We start from the raw sequence: 16,496 nt of genomic DNA on the forward strand, positions 1-16,496 counted from the left end.
GGTTCGTAGCGGGGGTCGAGCTCTGCAGTCTTTAGCAGGGGTTTTTGTCACCGTCCCTTTTTCACCACAGCCACAGTGATTTGCTGTGACAGTGTGAGGTGATGCGGTTGTTTTCTTGTGGATGCTATTGCTTCTCCTCAGCGATGCTTTTGAGGGCAGCAGGCTCATCTCACCCCTCAGGGCAGACACGGCCGATCCCTCAGGGATGAGGCGATCCGGCCCTCAGGGAGGACATGACCAATCCCGCAGTGATGTCATGACCAGTCCCTCAGAGAGGACATAACCGTTCCCTCAGTGAGGACATGACCGGTCTCTCAGGGAGGATACAATCGGTCCCTCAGGGATGAGACGATCCGTGCCTCAGGGATGACACGATCGATCCCTCAGGCCAGACACGGCCGATCCCTCAGGGATGAGACGACTGATCCCTAGGGATGACACAACCGGTCCCTCCGAGCGGACGGGACAGGTCCAGAGGGAGGACACGGCCGGTGCCAGGGGGGACACGATCGACCCCACGGGTCCCTCAGACCGCCCGCCCCCACTTGCCGCTGAGGGGCGGCGGGGCGGGGCCCGAGAGCGCGCGACCGCGCGTGGTGGCGAGAGCCGCGCGGCCATTGGCTGGCCGAGCCGTCACTCACCGCTTCCACCCGCCCCATCGACAGCGGCTGGAACGGGCGTGGCCAGACAGAAGGGGCGTGTCCCTTTGTGGGCGTGTTTTCGAGGGGGCGGGACCCGCGGCCGCTCTGCCCCGCCCAGCCCCGCGGCGCTCAGTCGGGCGGCGGCGGCGGGCGGAGGAGGAGGCGGAGGCGGCGGCTCCGCCGGGCTGAGGAGCGGACGCGGGAGGCGGCTCGGGATCGCGGTGCGGCTCGGGGGCGGTGAGGGCGAGCGGGGAGAACTGGCCAGCGCCGGCGAGCGAGGCTGCGGCAGGGCGGGCGGCGCGGTGCCCGCGGGAGGGAGCCGGGCAGGGCGGGGGTCCGGCCGGGCGGGCCCTTCCCGCGCGGGGCCGCCGAGCCCTCCGTGAGGCGGCGGCCGCTGTCAGCGCGGGGCCCGCGGCGGCAGCGCCCTCCCCGCACCGCCTCGGCCCCGGCCGCTCCCGCTCCCTCCTTATTAGGCAGCGGCGCGGGGTCGCCGCCGCATCCGCATCCGGCCGGGGCCGCCGGGCAGGGCAAGCCCGGGGCGGGGCGGCGGCGCCGGGCGCTCCCGCCGCGCACCTGATGCCGCGGCGGGGACAGCGCTGGGGGGCTTTTGTTCGGCACGTTTTCCTTTTCTTATTTTTTTTCCCCCCCTCTTTTCCCCTCGGCGATGCAGCAGCCGCTCGGTGCCACCGGCGTGTGCCGCCCCCGGAGCGCCCGTCCCCGCCGTGCACCATGGCAGAGGACAAAAGATGAGCGCCCTGATGGGGATTTAGTTTGGGTTTATTTTTGGGAGGCTCCTGTAGAGCAGGTCCTTGTCACGCCGTTATTAGGGGCTCTTTCGGGGCTGTGCAGATGTTGGACTCCTGGGCTGTGTGACATGTCAGTGAATCACCAGGGGATCCCAGAATGGTTTGGGTTGGAAAGGACTTTAAGGACCATCTCATCCCGTCCCTTTGCTGTGGGCAGATGTCCCTGGGCTTTGTTTTCCTATGCAGGAAGCCACGTTGTTTAACAGTGTTATGCCAAAGGCTGAAATTTAAAGGCTGGTCCGTACCTGTGCTTTATGAAATTCCCACTGATTCCGTTAACAGCACGAGGGAAGAGCTTGGACACATGGGCAGGTGGCTGACACCACCACACAGAGGTTCAGCTGTAGGACATCGTGATGCCTGAACTGACTGATTGCACAGGAGACAGCTCTGAAAAAAGCAGAAAATAAAAAAAGGCAGTGAAAGGTGCCAGGAAACAAAAGTGAACCCGATGGAAGCAGTTTTATTGTTGAAGATAAGTGAGATGCATTAGGGTTGGGGTTTTTTTTAGCAGCTGGAGTTGGTCTGAGCACGTCTGTTCGTGCAGATGTGCGTGGGGATTACTGGAGCAAGACCAAGGACGGTGGCAAAATCAGAGAGGGATGTTCTGAACGCACCAGGCTGCAGCTGATTTTTCAGTTCGCCGCTGAATTTCTCGATTTTGTTTTAATTTTAGGCCAGGCTGTTCCCAAATTACCCGGTGCCATCCTCTCCCTCTGTGTGCCTCCGTGGCAGGCACGAGGGAAGCTCTGGAGTGCGGGGAAATGGTGTGAAGTGGCACAGCACGTCCTGGGAGAAGCGTGTTTGGACGTGGGGAAAGCAGCGGGTGTCGTGTGCGGGAGGCAGGAGAGGGTTCATTCCATTTTCATTTGAATAACCAGCTTTGAATCATCTTCTCTGCTCAAGGAGGGGGGGGAAAATCCAGATGGCTGTGTGCTTGCAGGAAGGTTTTATTGCAGCTAATAGTGGTGTTTGCTAAGGACTGTGTACACAAAGGTAGAAGATCAAATACTTTTGTGGCAATGCGTGTTTATTTTGGGTATATGTGTTTTTCTGTGGTTTTGGTAGCCCCAGTAAGACCTGACACACTCGGGGACATGTCAGGCAGCCTTTGCTTGGTGTTTGTTTCAGTACAGCACTTCTTCATAATAATAATAATAATATAATAATAATTTTTCAATGGTCACTTGTAGCCTTTTATCCAGATTGCTTTAATCAGCATTTGTGTTCTCTGTTGGCATTGCTCTGTCTTCTCCTGAGCTGTCTTTTCAAACATCATTGGATTTTTTCAAGTGAGATCTTCATGCTTATTGCATCTGTCACTTCTGGGATTCACTCCAAGCGAAAGGCAGGGATTCAGTTTAATGGCAATGAGGAGGAATGTGCAGAAGGGGGAAATATCAGCTTTTCTCTGGGTGATGCAGCACAGGGTGCCGAGCTCTGCCCTCGGTGACACCGTGGTGGCCACGTCCAACATTTGACTTAAATGGCTCGTTAAACCAAAACGTTGCGTTGTGATGGGGAGAGAATTTCTGCTCCTGGATTTCATTTGGTGATTAATCCCCAGGAATATCCCTGGGATGCCAGCTTCCTATTCTGAAGACACGAGCAAAACACTTCCTGGCCTGAGTTTGCAGCTCGGTGAGGTCATCAGTGCACCACTCCCAGGGCCAGGAATGTCCTCTTGGGCAAGCTCACAGGCACATTTTCACTTGACTTTTAAAAGTCTGGGTTTGTTTGTTTTGATTTTGTTTTACTGAGGTTTTTGTGATAATCTCAGCCCTTCTCCGAGGATGCGTTGGAACAGAAACTCACTGAGGATTTGAAGTGCCCCAGTTTAAGCCTTTGCAGGGCGTAGGAACAAGAATTAAATGTCTGTGTTCTCCTCTAGCTTGCTCCCTGTAGTCTCCCCCTCTTAATATTTTTGGGCTGGCATATTCTGGTGGGTAACTCTGGAATTGGTGAGATTAGAAACTGCTTAGAGCTTCAGTTTAGGCAGCTCCTGGAAGTCAGGCTGCTGGTGGCTTGTGGCTGACAAGATGGGAACTGCTGAGCTTTTGTCACATTCTGCACATTTGCTGGTGGTCGTGAACACCACGTTAAAATGAAGCAGAAAAAGGTTTTGGGCTCAGCTGAGTGACTCAGGAAAGCAGCAGTGAAAGTTCATTTTTCTGGATGTGTTGGCTCCACCAGTATGGTTGGGAATTGTTTACTGGGCCCTTTCTTTTTATCTGTTTAATAGGATTGCTTTGTTCTGCTTTTCCTCCTGTGAGTAACTGTGCAAAAAAAAATGGATTATTTGTTTCTTTTTGAGGTTATAATTGTTCAGTACATGACTTTTTGTGGCTTTTCTCATCTCAAACCACACACAGGCATGTGAAATACCAGCGTGACACAGAACTGCTCAGCTGCTCCCAGGTTCCACTGGCAGCTTTGCAGGGCTTGTCCTTGGAGGAACAAATTGTCTGGAGAGGATCCTAATGGAATATTTCAGCCATTAGTTGTATCACCAGCCATTAGTTGTGTTCATGGGGTTGTGCAGGGAATATAAATCCAATCAGGATTAATGGCTGGAGATGATGAAGTAGCTGGAAAGTAGAAGGTGGCTGTTGGTGTGGCAAGTGGATAGTTTTACTTTATTCCCTTCCCATGAAATTCCCGATGCCAGTAAGACAGGGGGGAATCCCTTGGAGCAGACACCCCAAATGGAAGAGGATTTTGTGACGGAACATCCTGAAAATTTTAAAATCCTGCTCTGTAGGTCAGGAAGTTAACAGAGAAATATTGGAAATGGCATCTGCTGCTCCCTCCAAAGGGGAAAACCTGCGGGTTTGGAAGGCTTCTGATGTGCCCATGGTGGATAGAAGAGATCTCCTTGGTCTGGAAGTGACAAAACGTGGCCTTGTGGACAATTTATCCTCTCTGCTGATGACTTAGAGGGGGAATCAAGGCAGAATCACCTGCACTAGGGAAAGGACAAGCTCTTCAGCATGACCACTTTGCTTCTTCAACACCACTGTTTTTGTTGGCGGTGACAATGAGTGATCTCTAATCTGCTTTTTGCTGAGCCTGTGGTGACGTTTGAGGTCTGGCTCTCGGTGGGAGAAGTTGCAGTGACTCTGACATTGAGCTGGGCCTCTCAGCCCAGCATAATTAGGTTTGCCTTGTTTTCCTTTTTTAACAATTGAATTTGAAAGAGCAGTGGAAATAAACCAGTGGTGGGGTCTGACTTAAAGTGATTAAGGCTCAGCCTGATGCTGAGATGAGCTCACAGCTCTCCTTGGAGTGTTGCTGAGCTGTGCTTGAGGCCAAATGTTCCCCTTAGGAAGGACCAGGGTTTCCCTTTGGTTTTCCAGATTTTGGCTGCCATCTATGCAGGAACAAGCACATAGGTAATAATTCTTCTGAGCTGAACATGAAGGCACATTTCTGCATTTTTAGCAGATGTGTCTGAGCAGGATTTCCTAAAACTCCATGAGAATGGCATGCCTGAAACTACTCCTTGTTTGCATCCCTGTATGAAGCTGGGCAGTGCATTGCACCTGCAGTTGCTGGTTTAAGTAATCCCTGGAAAATGGAGCTCAAATCACTCAGTTCTGAGTATTTGGAAATATGGGAACTTCCCCTCCCTCCCCTCTGGTTCTGCATATAGTTGCCATAGAGACCGTGTTCCGGAGTCCTTGAAAATCCATTGTTTCTCCCAAATAAACATAAAAATCTGCAGCATTAAAGCAGCACATTTTGCATCATCCCATCCCTAAGCATTCCTTCATCAGGAACTGTTGTGACAGGACAAGGAGCAATGGACTCAAACTGAAAGAGGGGAAATTTGACTTGGATTTAAGGAAGAAATTCCTCCCTGTGAGGGTGGCAAGGCCCTGGCACGGGGTGCCCAGAGCAGCTGTGGCTGTCCCATCCCTGGAAGTGTCCAGGGCCAGGCTGGATGGGATTTGGAGCAATCTGGGAGAGTGGAAGGTGTCCCTCCATGGCAGGAGGTGGAATTGGATGGGCTTTAAGGTCCCTGCTAACCCAAACCAGTCTGTAAACCTGATGAGGACTTGACATTTTACAGTGTGCCAGACCTGGATGCTGGACAAACTGATAATGGGTGTAATTAGCAGCTCCAGGGATTAGCAGGCAGTAACAAATTCAATCCGTAGGAAGCAGCCTGTCCCTTGGGAACTGGGCAAACTGGCCATGCTGGGCAGATGATGGCTTGATAGGGAAGATTGTCATCAGCAAAGCCTCAATGCTCAGGCACCTGCTCAGGGCTGGAATTACCTCCTGGAGTGGCTTTTTAACTCCTCTCCTTTTCACTTTAAATGCTTTAAAAGCCTTCATGGTTTGCTGCTTCCTGCTGGAATCTGGATTCCCCAGCTGACTCAGGGTGTCTGCTCGGCGTTTCCTTGGCATTTTTCATCGTACCTGTGTGAAGCAGATTGGTATCCTTCCTTCCAAGCTGGGAATGTCAGGTGACACATTTACTCAGGGGCTGGCAGGTCCTAGGTTGGGAATACTTTTAGCACCTACTACTTGTAGCATGTACTACTAAGTGGAATTATTTTACACATGCTTCAGGTATTTGCCCCAGCACAAGCAGTGGGATGGGTATATGTGTATAAATGACAATTGTTACACTTTTAAACTCTTAATTTATACTTAATTCCCTTCTGAAGTACTTAAATTAATGATGCCATGTCTTGGAGGCTGGAGGCCCAAAGCTGTCTCAGAGCTTCAGAACAGGAGGTGTATTGCATTTTTCTTAAGTTTTCAGTGATACTTTCTAAAGTTAATTTGAATTTTTTTGGATCTGCTGAGATCAATTTGCAAGGCAGGAGAGAATCCTGAGCCAACTCAGGCAAACACAAGTTGCCAGACATTCCTCTGCAATATATTCTGCTTTAGCACAGCCTGAAGGGTGGGCACAAAACTCTTCTAGCTCAGTGTTGCTGTGCTTCTTCCAGCATCTTTTTCTTGGCCACTGCCAGGAAAATTGCTCCTTCCTGGAACAATTTGTTCTGTGTGGTGTTTTAAGGTGCTGCTGTTTAAGGTGGGTGCCCCTGGTTAGGGTCAGGCTGCCCTGGGGTTATCTCTCTCTTCTTCCTTGGCTCCCTGATGATTCTTTGAGGGTAAAGGTTATCTTTCTGTTCTTTGTAACCCTGCTTTGCCACATCCATCTTTTGCTCTACTCAGGGTATGAAGTGCTCTGCAAGCTCCCATAAAAACCAGCTGGGCTTATCTGGGTGTAATTCTGTTGTTTTGGCTCCTCTGGAGCTGCTGGAAATGCCACAGTGATTCCCAAAGGACTGGAAGTGTGGGCTGCACGCGCGGCAGCGTGACTGTCAAACCAACAGGTAAGTAAAGCTTAAAGGTCATCAAGGCACAGGCTGTAATTCTTCACTGGAAACCAGTTCTCCAGCTGAAAGCAGCCAGCTGAAGGTCCAAGAATTCCCCAGGGAATCAGCCTTTGCCCAGTGCTGGGGTGGGTGTGATTCTCCCTGTCAGGGAAGCTCAGAGGTGGATGTGGGGCCATGGAGGTGTCAAGGACGCGGGTAGGAATCTGAAATCTGTCTTGACAGCCTAGAACGTTTATTAAAGCTCCTTAATAAACTAAATCCACTTCCCTCAGTTAATTTTTGGTTTCTTGCCTGCCCAGAGAAGTGAGAAAGGTGCTTTGTGTCACTGTTATGGTTTGACACCAGGTAGTGCCCCCTCATTGTCATCCCATGACAGGTCAGTGACAAAGAACATCTGTAGGACAGAGGAAATGTGTTTGAACTTGGAAGCCTCTGCTAAAACAGATGTTTGGGGGCTGTAATTGGCACCATGAGACAGGGATTTAAAATCAAGTCAGCAGATTGAACTATCTGGATTTGAGTTTCAACCTCCTCCAGCCCTGTCCTCCCTCCCCCAGCCCTGATTTCAAATTGCACGTTACGGAAACAGGACGGAATGACAATGGTGCTCTTGGAATTATAGGCTGCTTGGCCAGAAGAGCTGGCAGGACAGCAAATGGAAATGTGGAGAAACACACGCCAGTTCCAACTGGGAGCACTGAGATTCATTTTGCAGCTTGTTTGTACTGCATTAAAATCCGAGATGTTGGCCTGGTCCAGCCCAAACCTCCCACATCCCAAGGATGTTGTCTTGTCTTTGACCATTCACCCTTGTTGGGGTTATTTTGAGAACATTAAAAGCAGCTCATTGTAGGGGGCCTCACCTGTTGGGTGGGTGTTGTTGAGAAGTGGAAGAAGGTTTTACTCAGGATGTGCCAGCCAAGCTCAGTGCCGCTTTTTGGAGCAGAGTGCGTCCCCTGGAAACTCCAGTGTGACGGACACGCTGCCCTGTGCTGTACCTCCAGCCTACCTGAGACGTTCTCCAGGACTCCAGCCCATCCTGTTGGCTGTTAGAGCAGGAGATGTGGTGTTATCCAAGCCATTGCACTTGGTCATCCTGCTGCTCCCAGGTCACATTCCCCAAGGCTTCTCCGCAGGCTCCCCTGGAGCTGAGCTGGGTCCAGCAGAGCTCGGAGCCGCTGTGGTCAGGCCGGGTCATGTGGAGAGCGCTGCTCCTCGCTTGGTCAGTCTGACTCACTCTTGGCCAGGCTCTTTGGGAGCCTTGGTTGTGCTGATCTGTTGTTTCTGCCTTATTCTGGAGCTTGCAGGAATTTTGTTAATTTGGTGTTTGGAGCAGAGGGTTCTGCAGGTCGTGGTTCCCTGATGGTGCAGTGCTCTAGGAGAACTGGGACCTGCAACCTTTTTATCTGTGAGACTGTTTATCTCTTAAAACACCTTTAATGTTTAGAATTGTTTCCTATGGATGCCAAGGGATGTTGCAATTGAGGAATAAAAAACAGCTTAGCTATTCCTTTGGGGATTAGGCTGGAGCCCCTCTGCCATGGAGCCAGGCTGGGAGTGCTGGGGGCGTTCATCTGGAGAAGAAAAGGCTCCAGGGAAAACTTAGAGCCCCTTCCAGGGCCTAAAGGGGCTCCAGGAGAGCTGGAGAGGGACTTTGGACAAGGGACAACGCATTTTCTGTTAGAAAAAGATGGTTGGTTGGGAATGCTGGGATCTGGTGGTGATTTGGTGAGAATTTCATGAAGCTCTGCTGGGGAACAGCTCTTTTTCTGTTCATAACCACTAGCCTTTGCCCCAAAAAAAAAAAAAAAAAAGAAAAGCCTCCAATGTATCTCAGGAATATGGTCTGGAAAACGCTGGCATGTAACCTTTGAGTGAGAGAGGAATCCAGCGGGTTGGGGCAGCAGCTCTGACCAGATTGCTACTTCCCTGTTAGCTCTGATAAGAGAACTAGGTCAGTGCTGGGGAGAAGCATTTTATCACTGGATTCCCTTGCTGGAATCCTGGGAGAGCCGCGTGCTCCTGCTTGTGTTTCCCTTGGGATCACAGCGTGGTCTGGAGCCCTGTTCTGCCCCCCTCCCCATGGGTGTCAGGAGCATCCCTGGGGCTGCTGTGCTGTCTCTGGCTGCAGCTCCCAGGGCTGTTGTTCAGGATATTGCTGTCTCCTGGCCGTGGATGGGATGCAGCATGCAAAGAAGCTTCTCTGGTGTTTATTCCAGTGGAAAAGGAAAGATTTTTGGAGGGGGTGATGTGAAAGGCCACGGCCTTCTGTGGTCGGCTGCTGGAACGGCGGTGTCAGAGGTGGGAGTGTGTGGGAGGCTTCCCTTTCCTTGTCCAGTAAAAAGCTTCTGTGGTGTCCAACCACTGTGCAATTGTCTCTGCTGGCAGCAAAAGTGGAAGCTGAAATGCAGGGATCACAGAATCCCAGAATGGTTTGGGTTGGAAGGGACTTTAAAGCTCATCTCATTCCACCCCCTGCCATAGGCAGGGACACCTTCCATGCTCCAGCTTGGATTTGAATGCACTGAGGCACCAGCAATGTTCAATCCCTGCTCTCTTAGCCCTATATTTTGTATGCTGCTTGCCTTTATGAGCTTTTGTCCTGAGTTTTAGTCCTTTATTTTTACTCCGCTTTGCTCTCCTCTTTTCATTTTAATACCCATTTTTTGTCCAGCCTGTGGTTACATCCCCCACCACCTGTGTGATGGGGCAGCTGACAGAGGATGCTCTAAAAGATACAAACCCAAAAGAAGAGGTTGTCTGGAGGCTGCTGCTCCAGTGCAGCAGAGCTCCCATTCCTGCTGGTGTCTCCCTTTGCTGGTTCCCCATCCCTCTATGGCTCCTGCTGAATTATTTTGTGTAATGATTTTTGTGTGCATTCATTGCTCTGCCTTTCTGGTAGATGACACAGATTAAATGAAGCCAGACAACGCTCTCAGTTCGGGGTAATGACTTTAACTGCGGCGTCCTTTTGTCACTGCAAATTATGGTCAGTGATGTAACGCTGGATGTGGAGATACAGTGACACAGCGTGGGAGTGGTAAGATCATCCCAGAAGGGTTTGGCTTGGAAGGGAGCTTCAAGCTCATCTCATTCCACCTCCCTGCCACAGGCAGGGACACCTTCCACAACCAGGTGATTCCCCAAGAAGATGAATTATATATCCCTGGAAATCTTGAAGTGAAAATAGCCCCGGGGGGGATGTGAGACGAGCACACACAGGTAAACCCTCAGGAAATAATGAGTCCTTGGTGATCCTGGGAGACTTGAGCTCTACAGGCACTTCTGACTCAAGAGTTCTTCATATTCTGAAGGTTTTCATATGATCATTGCAGGTTACAGCTCTGAAATCCAGAGTTGTATCAAGTGTTTCACAGGTTGCAGCCAACACCTTGCTCTTCGTCCAGAACAGAAATTTCAGCTTATTCAAAGTTTGGGTTGTGTTACATTTCTGAATGTGCTGGGCTCCCCAGTTGAGATATAATCAAATTCCCTGGTAGTTTGTGGTTTAGGTTCCCATCCCAAAATAGAATCTTGCCAGTGGTAGAACAGCTGGAAATTTCAGTATTAAGTTCATATTCCAGCTTTTTGTCTTTAAAATGAAGTGAAATCAGATGGCAGGGTCTTGCTCAACCTAGGCTCAAGTAACCAAAGACTGAAAATAATCTGCACACAAATATGATGTGTTTTGGAATTGTGACCATCTGTAGTAGTGTTCACCTTTGTTTTAAATAACTCTGAACAGCTGAAAACAACAGTTCTGTCAGCAGTGGACTGGATATGGATTGATTGGAAAAGGGATACCCAGAGGGACTAGAATTGTGTTTAAAATGAAACTGCATCAAGGCATTTGTGGCTGTTCCCTTTTTCTGCTGAGCTTTCATGTGAAGTTGTGGGGTGAGCTGAACTTTTTGTGGCCACGTGACACATTTCTTCCCCCCGCTTCCTTCTCTGCCCAAGTCTTGCAAGACTTTGAATCACGAGACTGAGTTCTTTGCTTCCATGGGTGCTTGGAGAGGGAGATGAAGTTTTTCCAGGAGTGACAGGACAACAGGGCATGGGTTCAAACTGAACAAGGGTAGATTGAGAGGAGATATTAGGAGAAGTTGCTCCCTGTGAGGATGGTGAGGCCCAGGCTGCCCAGAGAAGCTGTGACTCCTCAATTCCTGGAAGCATCCAAGGCCAGGTTTGATGGGGTTGGAGCACCCTGGGCTGGTGGAAGGTGTCCCTGCCCATGGCAGGGGGTGAAACTGGGTGAGCTTTAATGCCCCTTCCAAACCAAACCTTTCTGGGATTTTATTATACTGATTCCTCCTCCAGCCTTGCTGGTGACATGCTGGTGACAGTGGTGGCAAGATTTCCCTGGAATAAGTGTGCAGCTGGACTGAGCCCAGGGCAGTGTGTGTCCCTGTCCCTCTGGCTGGGCATGGTCCTGGGTCACTGAGAACCCCAGAGCTTGCACAGCCAAGGCTCTGGAGTGAAAAAAATGCCAGAAGAGAGTGATTAGGAAATACCCTGGAGGTCTCTGTGCCTTTTCTCAGTGGGTGCAGCTCTTGGCTCAGTCCCTGCTCCCTTGGGCCCACAGCAGTGGGACAGAGCCATCCTTGCTGTGAGGAGCACGAGGGCATGGAGGTGTTTTAAAGGCCTCAAACCCCCTGAATGCCTCTCTCCTCCCTTCCAGCGTGGCTCTCTACCTCTCTACCTTATCTTCCATAGGATGTTTAGCAGATTCCTTGTGGGCTTTTCTCTGGTGCTTATCTCCATGATGAAACTGCTGTGCAGATGTGGCTCAGCCCTGCTCCCAGAGGGTGTTCTCTCCATGCCGGGGGCAGCTTGGAACATCCATGGCTTGGTTTGGGTTTAGGATTATAACACATTTCCTAGATGTTTTATAAAACCAGCCCTGAGCACAGAGATGATTTGCTGGTGAGGTTTTGCTGATGAGGCCCAAGTGGCTCAGCCCAGCTGAGGCCTCACAGTTGGTCCTTGGGAATCCTCTGGGCTTTCCCGTGTTGCAGTTTCACCAGTGGGACCATCCCCTGTCCCTGCTGACCCCGGCACCTCATCCATCCCATAACACCATTCATTATTGCTGCTGGTGCACTGCCTATAGAACCATGGAATTATTGATGTTGGAAAAGACCTTTAAGACCATCAAACCCAACCATCGACCTCTTAATTTTTATTTTTCTTAATCTGCTTCTCATTTTTTAACAATTAAGGCTGGACTTTTTAACAGTTAAGACTCCAAAGCTCCTCAGCAGGGCTCAGACTGGGAGTTTGGGGATTCACCATCAACAGCTGCAACTTTTTCCACTTAAGGAAGAGCCTTTCCAGTCCCCAGTACCAACCTTTTATAAATGCTGTTCTCCCTATCCACTGGGTTTGTATCTCCTCACCCCCCTTAACAGTAGCCCCTGGCTGTCTGACTTCAACTGGCCTTTTATTCCAATGCCTCCCTTTCCAGAAGGGATCACAATCACATGGGCTGAGCAGGATTTTGCCATTAGTGGGGGGTTTTCCTGTAAGTGTTCCCTAGCAGGATGCATTTCCTCTTGCATAAGCAGGCTGCAAACCCTCCGAAGCCACAGAAATCCATCTGTCGGATTCTTGAGACAGATAAATCCTTTATAAACAGGAAAATGGGCAAACTCATGGCAGCTCTTGTGACACATCGTGATGGGAGATCAGAAAGGAGTGGAATGAAAAGTGGCCCTGTGCGAGCATCCAGCCTTTCCGGGGTCCTTTCAAAAGCTGCCACGAGGGCTGGGCTGTTCAGAGGGCACAGACTGGCAGATGAACCCAAAGTTTTGGTAAAATTCAGCTGGCAGTCACTCGGGGAGGGAATAAAGAAGAGGTTTGAAGGCTCGTTCCTCTGTCCCCACCAAGATGCCGTGTGTGGCCGAGCGGGATCCAGGAGCTCAGCAGCCATAGATCTGTCAGCACTTCTATTGTGGAGGCCTTTGCAGGGTGTCCAAAGCTTCTGTTTTAATTTTGCTGAGGGTTGTAACTCTGGCAAAATTTAAAGGCCTTTCAGCTCCCAGTCAGGAGGTTTTAAATCCTCTAATTTTGCATTTTACCCCCCCCAAAAATGTATTCTGTCTAGTAAGTGGGTAGGGAGTTCCTTAGCCAAGGTTTAACAGCATAGATAATGATTTAATTAACTTCTTTTCTTAATGCTCATGTTCCAAGCCCATTTCCTAAGAGAAAATCCCAAGCCAGCCCCGTTAGCCATGGATACACTTCCTTAGCCACTTGGGTATTTCCAAAGTCACTTCCCAAGGTTCCCTGAACCACCCAGGTCATCCTTTTGCAAGTGTGACAGAGGCTGAATCAGCCTTTCCTTCGGGTGAATCATCTCAGGTGTTGGTGTCTCACCTGATAATCCTAAAAGTGGCCCAAAAAAAGACAGGGACCTGTTAGAGCAGGTCCAGAGGAGGCCACGGAGCTGCTCTGAGGGCTGGAGCCCCTCTGCTCTGGAGCCAGGATAGGGGTGTTCACCTGGAGAAGAGGCTCCAGGGAGACCTTAGAGCCCCTTCCAGTGCCTAAAGGGAGAGCTGGAGAGGGACTCTGGATAAAGGATGGAGTGACAGACAAGGGGGAATGGCTTTAAGATAAAAGAGGGTAGATTTAGGTGGGATACTGGGAAGAAATTCCCATCTGTGAGGCTGGGGTGGCCCTTGCACAGGTTTCCCAGAGAAGCTGTGATGCCCCTGGATCCCTGGAAATGTCCAGGGCCAGGCTGGGAGGTGTCCCTGCCCATGGCAGGGGGGTGGATGGGATGACCTTTCCTTGTAAGCCATCCCATGAACTGGCCAAGCCTGGAACTCCTGCCCGTGACTCTGCTGAGAGAACCCACAGCAACCAAACTGAGCTGTGGATTTTCTTGGAGATGGATGAGGAGGAAGAGGAGAAGGGAGGGCATCCTTTGCACGGCAGGATTGAGAAGCAAAGAGGAAACGAAACACTCTTCCCATTTAGGGACAGTCTGTAGCAGGGCTGGGACTCTTTTTGGGGTGCTCAGGCTCCCCCACCCCCCGTTGGGTTTTTCACCTGCTCTCCCTGGTGAGCTGAAAGAGCCACAGTGGCCGCTCCTTCCAACCACATCCAGCACATCCCCCCCTCCTTCTCCCTGGAGAGCTGCCAGATCAAAATGGCTCTGATCCAACGCCAAGAATCACTCCCTTTGCTATGGAAATGAGCACTGGAGGCTGCTCACCATGTGTTGATCAGAGAGTTCCTGCTAAGGATGACGAGCTGTAGGTGGGGAAGAGGGCAGGGAAGGTGTGTTCCAACAGATCCCTTTGGAACAAATAAGGATATTTTTGGAGGCATCTGAACTCTCTGCATTTTTAAGAAGTCATTTATAGAAAACCGAATGATTATCCTTTGCATCAAAGGGTGAAAATGAGGGAAAGCAAGTGTTAGGATTTCACCATGGGGTAAAGAGTTTCTCTTCTGAGAAAGTGGAAGGGGTGACATCCCCAGGATCTGATATTTGAAATGAACATTTTTTTCATGCTGTTCTGGTATTGATCAGGTGAAGAAGTGAAACAATTATCCAAGTGATACAAATAATCCTCTGTAACCATCACACCTGAATTGCCAGCACCGCAGCAGCCCCATTCCCAGCCCCCTGGCTCTGTGGGATGTGATTCCAGGCAATTTGCTGTGCTGGCTCAGCACGACAAGTTCAAACCTTCTCTTTACCTTCTTCCCAACGATTTGATTTTAATCTGGATTCACAGCAGGGTGGGAATGTTGCCAGGGGGTGAACACTCCTGGAAATCCACCGTGCACAAAGCAGGAGCCTTTTCCCTGCTCCTGGATGAGTTGTGCAGGCAGATGAGGAGAAGGGTTTGCTGCAAGGGGTGGGAAAAGGCTGAGGTGTCACACTGGGCTTGGGAGAACATTCCCAATATCCTGGGGGTGACCTGGGGTCACCTGGAATGGTGGGAAGACGGGCGTGATGCTGCTCTTGCATGGTGCTCACTGCCAGACCTGGGATGGCCTCAGAGGTTCAGCTGAGCCCTCCCAGCTCTGGGAGGAGCCCTCGGGATGGAGTTGTGTGACAGGGATGAGTCGACACAAATCAGTAACTGGGCGTGGAACTGCATTTGTTATGATGTGTCTTAACTGAACCTTGAGACTTCAGCATTTCTTGTCATTTGGGCATCTTGGGGTTGAAATTCTCCTTTTCTTTGTGCATGATTTGGTGAGGCTGGGGTCGTGCTGGAAGTGTCCCAGGCCAGGTCAGATAGGAGTAGTGCAAGGTGTCCGTGCCCATGGCAGGGGGTGGAACTGGATGAGTTTTAAGGTCCCTTCCATCCCAAATCATTCCATGATTTTAGTTCGTGCTCTCACCTGCTGGCTGGAACAGCTCCTGGTTTATGGCTTCCCATCACACTCCGGTGTTCCGGGGTGTGTCCAGCGTGGAACAGGCCTTTGATTTGTGCTCTGAGGGAAACAGTTGGCAGAAAGTTCATGACACAATTCCAGTAACTGATGGAAGCAGGGAGGGAGCCCAAGCTCAGCTGCAATAGGACAGAAATCATTAACAATTTCCATATAGCTCTTTTCTGTGGACACCGTAAACACCTCGTTCTTCCCAAAATTTTGCATTTAAAACCTATTTTTTTCTTAAACAGTCTGAATTCTCCTTAAAATATCAGTATGGAAAAGGTACTGTGGGGAACCCCTGCCTGCTCTCCGTGGCTGGGAATGACCATGGAGCCCATGGAGCATGAAGGTGTTCGGTGGCCTCCACCTCACACCTGGGACAGGCGTCCCCACCACAAAACTGACCCTAAATCCATATGAACTGGGCACACTGGTGGCTCCAGCGGCACTGGTACATCCCTGTCCCAGCAGCTGAGCCGCCTTTGAAGTGACCAGTGCCAGTCCCCAGATGGGCTCTGGTGGAAAACAAATCCTCTGCTCCTTCTCCCTTACCTCTGCAGAACTGGCGAGTTTCACTGCAGAGCTGTCTGTGTCGTTAATTGGAACATTTCCCTCCTCTTCAAACACATTCCGTGGCATTTCCCGGCTCTGATGAGCGCTTCCCTGCAGTTATCCCGCTTTTTGTCGTGGTTAATTTTTTATTTCACCTCCTCCCAGACTACAAAACAGCCATCAACGCTCGGTGCTTCCCCGCGAAGCTCTGCAGTCACAGACAGCCCGGCGAGCTTTCATCACGTTTGCAGCAGACAGCCTGGGAGCAGGGATTTGGGATGGAACCACATTCCCAGTCTCTCACTCCGGAACATTGCACTGGAGCGAGGAGCTCCAGGGACTGAGCAGTTTTTCCCAGCCTCTCCATGTGCTTGGGGACCTTCTGAGAGGAGAGATAGGAGGTGGACTCTGCTTATTTTTATTTTTTCCCCTTTTTTTTTTTGCTATCCCTAGAGACTGGGACAGAAATATTTTTCCCATATCTAAAAGCAAGATGCTGTATGGAGACTCCATCTTCTCTAAAAAGAAAGTCTGGGATGATGGGAAAAGCCCTTCCCAGATGTGAGGGCTCCATAGGTTGTGTCCAAGGTCGGTGTTGTGTCTTCTCCCAGGTGCTGGAATTTTCCACACCAATTCCTTTTCCCTCTATTCTAACTCCAGCATTCTTGAAAATAATTTTTCTCAAGAAATGCTACAGACACACCAAGTTAATTGGAGTCATTAACTTGTTTCCATTACTC

The 16,496-nt window shown here is 50.4% G+C and overlaps 1 protein-coding gene across 2 annotated transcripts in view; it reads left to right on the forward strand.

Moving 5' to 3' along the window:
* Nucleotides 1-716: 716 nt before the first annotated feature.
* CORO1C (coronin 1C) overlaps nt 717-16,496 on the forward strand; it is a 38,129-nt gene continuing 22,349 nt past the window's right edge. The window contains exon 1 of one of the 2 annotated variants that reach the window (XM_038152104.1): nt 717-862. The gene's annotated coding sequence lies outside the window, so the exon portion shown is untranslated. Of the gene's footprint in view, nt 879-16,496 lie in introns of both variants that reach the window. The other variant, XM_038152102.1, reaches the window with a different exon arrangement.

Source organism: Motacilla alba, chromosome 15 (genome assembly GCF_015832195.1).
Source record: "Motacilla alba alba isolate MOTALB_02 chromosome 15, Motacilla_alba_V1.0_pri, whole genome shotgun sequence".
NCBI classification, from domain to species: domain Eukaryota; kingdom Metazoa; phylum Chordata; class Aves; order Passeriformes; family Motacillidae; genus Motacilla; species Motacilla alba.